Consider the following 8,041-nt stretch of genomic DNA (forward strand, 5'->3'; position numbering starts at 1 on the left):
CCTTGATTTAATTAAATGGATCCCTCCCCCCAGCCCCCGTGCAACATTCCTTCTTCTCCTGGCTGAGTTGCTTCCAGGGCTGGAAGCAGACTGGAAGTGAGCAGAAACTTAATCCAAAGGACAGAAGTCAAAGCAGTTTATGGAATTACTGCCCTTCTAGCTGAGACCATGCAGGTTGACAGAGAGAGCACTCGATCTGCTTCAGGGCAAGGACAGCAAAAAAAAAACCCAGCAATTGAAGCTAACCTCCTATTTTGTACTAAAACAGGACAAGAGGCACTCGAAAGACCAGTTACTGCATTTAGTTGTGCAGGTGAATAGCAAACTAAGCAGAAGGGACTACCAAAACCAAAAGATTGGTAACTGCTTTCCACAAGAAATGGCATCGATTCTGTCATAGTAAGAGGATTTAAGTCTAGTTCTAAAATCACAGAATATCCTGAGTTGGAAGGGACCCACGTGGATCACCAATTCCAACTCCTGACTCCACACAGGACAGACTCAAAGTTCAACCACACACCCAAGAGCATTGTCCAAAGGCTTCTCAAACCCCGTCTGGCTTGGGGTCACAGCCCCTTCCCTGGGCAGCTTGGTCAGGGCTTGACCACCACCCCCAGTGAAGAGCTTCTTCCCAACAGCCAACGGGCATTTCCCCCGATGCAGCTTGAAGTCAATCCCTCGTGTCCTGTCCCTGAACACCAGAGAGAAGAGATGCGCCTCTCCCTTTCCACTGCCCCTCATGAGGGAGTTCAGGCACTGGTGGGGTCACCCCTCAAGCTGAACAAACCTAAGTCATGCCCCCGAGTCCTAGTCCCCCTCACCAGCTGGAATACAGACCTAGGGCACCAAGAGCTCAGAGCTGTCACCCTCTGTGGCCACATTTCCCAAAAATCACACAGGAGTCTCAGTAAACTCTGAAAAGGTCAACAAATACCTTATTGGACAGAAGATAAAATACATTACTTATATATTTATTCCTCAGGCTCACAAAGGCATCATGTCCCCAGGACTGTACCACAGGATATCTAACGCATGCATTACAAATTCTGTTTCCCTTGTTAAACTCTGAAGTAGTTTATGCCTGCATCACTTCCATCTTTTTCAGAAAAAGATGCTTTTGGTGAATGCTGATTTGGTATACATTAATTTCTGGGGTTCGTTTACAAAAAATAAAAGCATCATGTACCCACAAATATTTAAGACCAAATTATTTTTGAAAGGATGAAGTATTAAAGGATAATTTAATAAATATACAGTATTCTGAAAGAGGAGAGTGGATAGAAAACTGAGCAGAAAATTGGTATTCCCTTCTGAGTCACTCATTTCATAAAACGTACCATCGTTTCTCAGGAAAAGCAGCTGCTCTTAGCTGCAAAGTAAACTGTGAAGGCCCCTGCTTTCTTTTCCAGGACAGTAAGCTGCCATCAAGGACAAACCGTTAAAGAAGGGGGGGAAAAAAAAAAAATCAAGGGAATCTATTCTCTGTATGTTTTGGATCTAAAAAGTCTTCTTACAATTCACAGAGAACAGAACATTTCCTTAGTGTTTCTCATTCACCATAAGTGGCATAAAGTAGTATATGGATAGACTGAACGTTCACATTGCATCACCTTGCATCACCTCGGAGAGAAACACCCATCTATCAAAAGTCAGTAGCCAAAAACCTGCCAAGAAGCTGCTCAGTCTTACCCTAAGGTTTTTGTACTCGGTTTTATGCTCCTGCTAAGACGCCCTGTCCACCCCTCGGAGCCATAGCCGGCTCTGTCCACCCCTCCCTAGCAGGAGCCCCACCGGCGGTGCTTCCCCGTCTCCGCTGCACCCCTGCGCTCTGCTCCAGCGGCCAGCGCAGCAAGGAGGGCTGCGGTGTCCTCCACGCGTGCCACAGCTGCTCTCCTCCACCAGACAGGGGTTTTTCTTGCCGTGCAGACCTTGCCTGTGGCCATGTCCTCTCTCCCTGCCACTCTGGAAGTCGCCAGCTGGCCCAGCAAGACTGGGAGGCGTCGGTAACTACGAGGAGAGCTATGGACTAATGCTCCCAACTACTCTTCCCCCCACAGTCCTACAACCCAGTGTTTGCTGCCAAGGCCTACATGGTGGAAAACCTTGACCTTAACTTTTTTTTTAATGAGGATTGTTTACTAGTCAGACAGATTCCAGAGACTGTTTCTTACTCTGTAAGAGGAGTCCAGTAACCCACGCAATGGGACAGGGAAGTCGCTCCTCCCTCTTTCCTGTCCACTCCCCACAGGCATGCCAAAGTCCCCTCCCACCATCCGGGTGAAATATCTTACTCAAACACTGTATGAAAGCTCTTCAGACAGCCCCCCACACGTCAGCTCTTCCCACAGACCCTCAGGACTAAGTGCAGCTTCTTCCCAGACCGTGCAGGAACTCTGCCTGGCTCAGGGCTGCAGGCTGCACCGCAGGCAGCGCGGCTCTGCAAAGGGAAGCAGTGCTCTTCTCAGGAGCGAGGGACCGCTAAAACCTCGCTTTAAACTGCTGTAAGCACGGCTGAGGCAGTTACATAAAGGAGCTACGGAGTTCAACCAGATGCAGAGTCTAAGGGCAGTCTGTGTAATCCTGTAAGTACACCAAGTGCACACAGAAAATGAGGAAGCCTTACCAGTCAATGTTTTATTTACAAGAAAAGGTATATGAGTGCAATGAGTACTGATAAAACATGCTTTGACTTTATTCCTGAAGGAGGGACAGGCAACCATCTAGATCCTCACCACCACCGCAGTCTCTTGTGAACGTAATGCAGTTTGAAATTAATTTCAACACCTATTAAAAAAAAAAAAAAGACCATTTTCCCCATTCCGGTTCCATAATCATTAGTCCTGAAGTTTTCTTCTGAGTTTGCTTCACAATATTTTGTGTACCAGACCAAAAGACTTTCAATATTGATTGATAATTAAACTATTTTGAACGAAAGCTTTTCTAGAAGTAGATGTTCATTCTTAACACCAGTAAGTAGATTTTGAATCTAAACATGCTGAAGTGAAAACAATGGGGAAAACTGCATTAAATCCTGGAATGTTGACGTCTGGGATGTTTGTTTTTCTTTAAACAACAAAAACAAGGAAACATGCAGAATTCTGGTGATGAAATGTTCTCCTGTGAAACGCGATTATTAGCTTGAAACCCACTGAGCTGATGAGATCGCGCAGTCCAAGAGGAAGGGATTTCTTGACACAGCTGTAACCAGCTGGCTGCCTAGCCAAACGAGGTCTCCTGTGTCACCCCTGTGACGAGGGTCCAGCAGGCACCGCTGTGATTACTGGCACTCCAGCTGAGAACCACATCAAACCGAGCAAAACCTGGGCAACTGCACCGCAGAACCGCTGTGCACGGACAGGGGAACGCTAGGCATGACCGCGCGACTGCCGTTCTCAGGCTGTCACGTAAAGTTATTTACGATTACACAGATCTCCTGTACTTCCCACCAAATTACGTAACAAACGCATCGATGCTTACATTGCTCTTAACTATGCTTTAAAATAGTCAATGGGATCTACAGAGACTAAAAGTTGCATGTATGGAAAGAACCCCAAGCCATTAGAGACTAATCTACACACAGTTCAAGCAGCAATTCAACCGCGTCAGTTAAATTTAGAAACTGAGTTAATCGTTGCACAGGCAACCAAGACTGAAACCTCCTCTTCCAGCAGATCCCTACGCACTAGCTGCATAATCCAGAAGGGAAGTTACTACGATGCCAGTCACAGAATAAGTTCAGAGAAGAGGCCAGCAACCGCCTTTATTTGCAGTACCGAGGTAGCACTGAATTTCCCAGTCTCACAGATCCTGAAGAATATTTCTGTATGCATCCGTATCTCTATCTTGAAAACATGATGGGCTCGCTAAGGGTGTCACAGTACAGATGACAGCTTCACCAAATTTATTCCTCCTTGTGTATTAACATTAAAACCAATTTGCGAGGATGCAATTTAATAATATAAAGCTCCTCAACTTCATACAGTCAAGTCCAAAACCTAAGTGCACAATGAATCGAGTTTAACCCAAGACATGCAAAAGTTGAGCCCAAATATTCAGCCTCTTCTAATATCAAAATCGCACAGGGAAGAGGAAGCACCGGCAGCTCTTCAGATCAGAACCTGTAATCAGATTTCTCAATGACATTTTAAGCCAGTCTCTCCCAAACCAGTTCCTCCTCAGTTTGGCTTTACCAAATTTGTAATGCAAGGATTCTAGCACACGTCCTCCTCTCTCACAGACCTTTCTTCTTCCCAGCAGTTCACTTGGGAAGCATTGTCCTACTTCTCCCCTTATCCACTGCTATGAAACTAGTGATCTTCAGCTTTTGCCTGGCTGAGTAATCCAAACGCCTTCCACCATTCTACAGAAAACTAGTTCTTCTCCTGCCCAACCTGCCTTTCGAGTGCACTCTCTCCTATTCTCAAACACTTTTTTCCTTCAGGGAAAGTGTAAATGGACATCTTCTGAAGAAAACTGAGGAAACTCCACATTTTGTTTGAAATCAAGAAGTTACTAAATCGTTCTATAATTTGCCAGCCACAAAGGATAGAGGTTCTGTGACTGAAGAGTCAGATAGCACAAGCAGAAGTCTTTGGGGACAGATCTGTTCTAACCCTGCCTAAAAATAGCTAAGCTGCTCTCACAATAAAAGTGTTTCTAAAGACTGGAACAGTCTTATCCATGCACCAATCACAAACGTAATTTTAACATCTTTCTTCAAAACATGTAACTGAATTTGCACCACTTTCCTGTGCCAAACTAACCTTAAACGTGTATTTCTTAGAACTGCTTGTACATGGTGACAAAGCAGTTCTTCAGCCGCTCTTGTGAACTGACCTTTGGGGCTGGTAAGCACCAGGGTCCCTTTTCAAGCCCCGCGTTTGGCATTTCCTTTCTCTCTAACTCTCTTTGTGGGAGACGCTTCTGCGGTGCAGACACTTTTGCAGTGCAGCGTGGCAGGATTACTGTGGAAGCTTAGAAAAGCCAGTGCGTGCTACTCACACAGAATGGCGCGTTAAGGATCGGCAGCTTTCGCCAACATCTACGAGCTGTATTTTGAGCAACTTGACAACTGTTGAGGGCATTTATTTTAGCAAAACACACTAGGAAACCTGGAGAAGCAAGAAAAGACACAGCACAATTATAATCCTAGTGACAAAATGATTGGCTTGATTGAAAATTAAAATGCCTTACAATGCACATGAAACAGGCAAATTAAGCCACTGAAATTGCTAATTATGACTTGTAAGTGAAATTCTTCAAAGCAGAAATTTAAAAAGAAAAACAGTACATTTCTGTAGAAATCAATCACTTTAAATACAAGCTCCTCATATTATCGACCAGGTAGTTTCCAAACTGTATGTCCTATTAGAATGTTGGTGACACACGAATGATCAGTGTTCGAAAGTGAGAATTTCTTATGTCCACTAAAACTAGTTTCTAATATCTTTTAAAATCAAAGGCTGATTGTTTTCAAGTATGTTCAGCATTCTGTCTTTAAATACCCTTCAGCTACATTAAACTCCAGATTATTAAACACTAGATCCATTTCTACATGAAAGTTGTGCTTAACCTGAACAAAGAAACAGAAAATATTTGATACTACCACACTGAGAATGAACAGCAAATATCTCAAAATAATTTTTGAAGCTTTATGAATAAATACAACATAAGTAAAATATTCCTCAACCTAGGTTCTCACTCCTGTAATCTCTAGAACCTCCCATGAACAAAAGCAAGGACCAGTGTTTCCATGCAGCATGAAATGCAACTGAACTGTAAAAGTGCTGTAACAATTATTATGCCCATAATACTAAAAAAAAAAGCAACACTGGAAGTTAAAATATTACGACTGTGACTTTTTTAACCCCAAGAGCAGGAGGAGAAATCTGTAAAACCAGCTTCTAGAGAGATCGTAAGTCTGGGGGCCAGATAGCAGAGAGATCAGAGGTCTTAAAGCCAGCTACCGGAGCGACCACGGGTATGGATCAGGTACTGGAGAGACCTTTGCGCACACACTCACGTGCGTTCACCTATGTGACACAGGAAACCTGCAATACATTTATTAAGAGGAATAAAATGGTTTCATTAAACAATAAGCAATATGCCAATCTAACAATCTACTAGTGAAGCATATTTTCAGCCTTAATATGTCCATCTAGTTTACCAAATTTTTTGCAGACTACTTGCTTTCCTACGCCTTTGAAACCTACAGCAGGCAATCTTTTCTCCAAATGAGCTCAGTATATAACCATCAAGCCACTTAATGGGAAATTCAGGAGGGGCAGAAGGGAAAAGAACGGAGTTTCTTTCACTCTTCTCCTTCAAAGGCTGTTGCCATAACTTCCATATTTCTGCATGCACCATACTGCTTCCTGATCCCTGCAACCCTCAGTAAAGTTTCTCACTTTTCACTGTGAATGCAGGCATACACAGTTTGCCATGACTCCTCTGAGGTGAAATCTCTTCCAGAACCTGTATGTTGATCAACATCTTGAGTACCACCAAGCATATAATCAGAACTCAAATTAAATGAAGCAACGTGAATTTCAGCTGAGGGGACAGAGTGTGCCAAAGGATCATGGCCCAGGTTATCACCTGGGTCAGCTCAAGTCAACAGGATCCTGCAGCACCGCTGCATCCTTTGCTTTTTTCAGAGACCCTGAAGCAAGGCTGGCTGTGGTTTCTGCCAAAGGCGGCACTGTGGTGGGCAACGCAGGAAGAAAGTGGTCTCTTCCATAAGTAGTTAATTCTACTTTTAACCTCCTCATCCTCTCAGGAGCAAGAACAACAAACCTGCACTTCTGCTTCTTCCCCTGCTCTAAAGGTTTCTCTTCACCACTGCAGAAGCATACAAGCTTCGGCCCCCTAAAAATTATAAAGAATCAGCTTTACTTAGATGCTGACAAAATTGTCATCAGCACGTTGGCAGTAGCTCTTCATCAGCACCACCCAGCGTGGCCCACACCTTACGTCACAGCGAAGGAAGTGCACCACAGCTGCGTTCAAACCCTTCCACCAACACGACCGATAGCCCTCGGCCTGCGGCGCGCGTGTCTGCTGAGACAGATTGGGGGCAGGAGGACTTTTTCCCCCACAAAGCTAGTTTAATATCAATAAATATAAATCTTTTATTATCCGTTGCACTTTGAGGTAAACAGTCAAACATTTAACCTCAGGAGATTTAGTTTAAATCTCTAAGACACATCAGCAGAGTACAGATTATAAAGGGTAAAAGTAATTAACAGATGCAATTTATAAATCCAGCATCTCATGAACATCCATGAATAAAGTAAATTTATTTGTTTTCTACACAATAAGATTAGTGTTCAAATCCTATGAGTCTCCTGGGCTAGCAGCTTTGGACATTTGTTTCAGGGCCTGAAGGTAAGATACGCTTATCTTCAACACCACGAAAATATAAACCTCCTTCCCAACACTAACTCTAGACCTGTACATTTTCCAAACTCCATCCCTGGTCTCTGGTTTAAGGACTGGCCACAGTGTTCAAAGCTGTCCGTGTCAGATTCACAGAAACACAGAGTGCGTGACAAGGCACGTGCAGCGAGCGCTCCCGTGCACACCTTACCATCTAAAAAAGGGAGCAGAGAATATCCTTCCTGTTGCCACGCTGGAGAAGACGGCCGTTCTGTAACTTGCCAGCACACTCAGGTGGCTTTATCTGCAAACAAAGACAAAAGTCAATTAGCCTTTCAATAACAGAACAATCAAAGATAGGCACTAAAAATCAGGTTCATTGATAGATTAAAACAACTTCCTAAACCATGCGGGAGTTTCCAGACATACTTTCAATTGTTTTGAGCTAAACATTATTTCGTGATACTGTTTAAATTTTTTCAAGGTAAGAAAACAGCTTGTCTTATTTTATAACCAATGTCCTATTTTTTTAAACTGCAAGTATCGGCAGAGAAGGTAACTCTCACTTAAAGACTGACGGAATGCAAAAAAGTAAGAAAATGGCCTATATTAAAGCCTAATAAAACACTGGGGTTGAGACCCTCTGGGATACTTTACTAAACAC

At 43.6% G+C, this 8,041-nt stretch overlaps 1 protein-coding gene across 1 annotated transcript in view; it reads right to left on the reverse strand.

Moving 5' to 3' along the window:
• The window catches only part of WASF3 (WAS protein family, member 3), a 47,355-nt gene extending 39,666 nt beyond the window's left edge, over positions 1-7,689 (reverse strand). Inside the window, exon 1 of the mRNA XM_010139350.1 lies at positions 7,589-7,689. The gene's annotated coding sequence lies outside the window, so the exon portion shown is untranslated. The remainder of the gene's footprint in view (positions 1-7,588) is intronic.
• Positions 7,690-8,041: the final 352 nt, after the last annotated feature.

This window comes from Buceros rhinoceros, unplaced genomic scaffold (genome assembly GCF_000710305.1).
Source record: "Buceros rhinoceros silvestris isolate BGI_N320 unplaced genomic scaffold, ASM71030v1 scaffold11827, whole genome shotgun sequence".
Lineage (NCBI taxonomy): Eukaryota > Metazoa > Chordata > Aves > Bucerotiformes > Bucerotidae > Buceros > Buceros rhinoceros.